At 52.7% G+C, this 3,200-nt stretch overlaps 1 non-coding gene across 1 annotated transcript; it reads left to right on the top strand.

Annotated features, from left to right (window-relative positions):
- The first annotated feature begins 799 nt into the window (after positions 1 to 799).
- Positions 800 to 880, top strand: LOC111553793. The gene has a single exon (XR_002735061.1). It is a non-coding gene; the product is annotated as a small nucleolar RNA SNORD55/SNORD39 (small nucleolar RNA).
- Positions 881 to 3,200: the final 2,320 nt, after the last annotated feature.

Raw genomic sequence — 3,200 nt, forward strand, 5'->3', positions numbered from 1 at the left:
TCCTGCCTGCTTTCCCTGGGCACGTGTCGCTGCGTGTTCTGTGCAGGGGAGAAGATGGGGAATTCCATATGTGACCCTGACAGTCACAGCTTTGTAGTGACTTCTTATAGCATAACTACTGTCCCAGTCAGGCTTTTTAAATTGTGGTAAAGTATACACAACATAAAATGTACCATCTTACCTGTATTTAAGTGTACAGTTCTGTGCCACTAAGCACACTCACGTTGCTGTACAACCGTCGCCACTATCCATCTCCAGAACTTCTCTCATTTTGCAAAACTGAGACTTGTCCCAGTTAAACCCTAACCTCCTGCTGATTTACCACCTCCCCCAGCCCCTGGACCCACGATTCTACTTTCTGTCTGTGAATCCGACTACTCTAGGAACCTGTATAAGTGGAATCATACAGCATTTGTTCCTTTGTAACTGGCTCATTTCACTTAGCCTGATGTCCTTAAGGTTCTTCCGTGTTGTAGTGTGAGTCAGAATTTCCTTCCTTTTGAAGGCCGAGTAATATTCCACTGTTATGGATAGACCACATTGTGTTTGTGCATTCATCCATGGACACCTGGGTTACTCCCGCCTCTGGCTGTTGTAAATCAGCCTGCTGTGAACATGGGAGTGCAGGTATCTCTTTGAGACCCTGCTTCCAATTCCTTAGGGCATATGCCCAGAAGTGGGATTGCTGGATCATCAGGTGCTTCTGTGTTTAATGTTTTGAGGAGCCGCCACCGCGTTTCCCTCGTGGCTGTGGCATTGTGCGTTCCCACCAGCAGTGCACGAGGCTCTGGTTCTCAGGGGCCAAGTGAGGCCGCCTCTGCCACGCTGCCGGCTCCCCGACACGCAGTGGGGAAGCCAAACTTGGAGGGCCGAGCCGGCGAAGAAAACCGTCTCCACAGCCTTGGCAAAACTTGTGATTTTGTTTTCGATGGTGGCCGTTCTAACAGGAATGAAGAGCCATTCGTTACTTCATACGTGGACAGCAGCAGCTTGTCAGGGACAACATGGTGGTTTCTCATTGTCTAGTCTTTTTCCTGTGTCATGTCCCGCCACCCATCTTTTGGATGTTCCCCTGAGTCACTTAGCTCTTTGACCTGGTTTAGCATCCGGTTTTCTTGTGGGTTTTAGGGACATATTAATGTTGTTTACCAAATCCCGGCGCCTGGCCTGAGGGCCTGGTGACCCGGGCAGGCCGCTTCCCGTCCCGTTGCAGCTCTGATCTACAGGACGGGGCGGTGTGGGAGCACCCACGTCCTGGCCTGAGGACTCTCCAGGCCTCGGTGGGGGTGGTGGCGGGGCCTGGCCCACGTGGCGCCCTGATGCTGCTCACCCGCCTTTCTGGCTTCAAGGAGTAAGCTTGGAGCTCTTCTAACATCTTATTTTCTATTTCCTTTTCTTAATACTCACTGGGGCTTCCTAATTTTTCTCCAGGTGTGTATTTTCCTTGTTCTTCTCTGGTAATTTGGAAGGTAGACAGTATGTTTTTAGTTCAACCTGTGTTTCATTTTATGACTTAAAAAAAAATGAGGATTTCTTGGCTTGTCAACTTCAGAAATGAGGAGTGCCTGTTGACATTGCATAGAATTTTACTGAGTGGCAGTCGTGGACAGGACCAAGGCTGGAGAGGAGGATGGAGGGTGCTGTGTGCAGTCAGGGGTCTGCCACCAGGTTCCTGAGGTTGGAGGTGGGGCTGGAGGCTGCCACAGTTATCCGAGTGAGGACTTGGAAGGGCCTGGGCATTCCCAGTAAGAGTGGGCAGCACAGTAGCAAGACAGGAACAAAGAACTGTGCACAGCACCCCCCTCTGGCACAAAGCAGGCACTTTGTGGGGGTACAAGAGAGGGGACGGTGGGCTGGAATGCAGTGCTTTGCTATCTTTGAGGACCAAAATCAGGTGACAGGTGGAGGAGAATCTACTTGGAGGCTTTGGCGGAGTAAGCAGCTGTGTGGGTGCGAGGGGAATGGCCCGGCCCTGGCCCACGGCCCCAAGGACCTTTCCTCTTCTCACAACCGCCCCGGCACTGGATGCTCAGAGGTGTCAGCGGATGGCGGGGAGTTTCTCAGCCTGAGCTTGAGCAGTTGGAATGAGAGGGTCTTGCTGGAGGAAGGAGAGCACCTTGGGGCTTCGGCCAGCTGATCCCTAGAGAGACAGGACTTTAGACAGAGCAGGGGCAGGGAGAGGGGGAGCTCAGACAGCTGAGTGCTTTCACTCTAGAAGATGTCAAGTTTGACCTGGAGGGAAGCACTGGGGAGATATCCCGGCCACACAGGAAATGCCAGGCTGTGGTTGACACCTCATGCGGGCACTCGCATGCCTGAAACGGACCAGGCCATGCAGGGAGCAGACACTCACCAGGGGCAGAGGCCTCGCAACCCACCAGGGACAGATCGTGGCAACTGAAGGGGCCCTGTTCGGGAGAGCCAGACACCAGGGAGGCAGGAGCAGGTGTTCCTGTGGGCTGGGGAGCTCCGGGTTCCTCCACCACACCCCTGCCCCAACTCACTTGGGCCATGGGTACTTTCACCCTTTGGAACAGTCGTCCCCAACTCTCTTGGTCCTGCCCCTGCCAGTAAGATAATCTGAACATGCTGCTCCAGGATTTGCTTATAAATGAGGCCCCTGTGCCACTGCGCTATGTGTTATAAAATGTATGTAAAAACAGGCTTCTTTAAGCCCAGGAAGTCAAGGCTGCCGTTAGCCGAGAGCGTACCAGTGCACTCCAACCTGGGCAGCAGAATGGGGACCGTCTCAAAAAAAATAAAGGAAACCGCTAGATATGGTGATGGTTGTACAACTTCGTGAATTTACTAAAAATCATTGAATTGTCTATAGAAAATGGGTGAATCTGTGGTATATAAACTATACTTCAATAAAGGTGTGTTTTAGAAGAGAAAAAACATAGGCTTCTTTGAAAGGAGAGATGCTGAGAATCGTTCACTACAGTCATGACCATCTTTCCGCCCCCCTGCGATGGTATCGTCCATGTCTTAAGGACGGGAGCGGTTCTTAGCGGGGGCTTCAGGATTGAGCGTGGATCGAGCCTGCGCTTAGATGGACGATGCCAGCCCCTCAGCCCCGGAGGGCCTCGCACGGGGAGGAAAGGCAGCTCGGCAGCCTGTTCTCAGCCTGCCCTGGTGCTGCCAGAGGCACCTCGTGCTCTCTTCAGTCCATGCCCCTTTGCAAAGTCGCCCACTCAGTG

The sequence above is a fragment of the Piliocolobus tephrosceles genome, chromosome 11 (genome assembly GCF_002776525.5).
Source record: "Piliocolobus tephrosceles isolate RC106 chromosome 11, ASM277652v3, whole genome shotgun sequence".
In the NCBI taxonomy this organism is placed as follows: Eukaryota; Metazoa; Chordata; class Mammalia; order Primates; family Cercopithecidae; genus Piliocolobus; species Piliocolobus tephrosceles.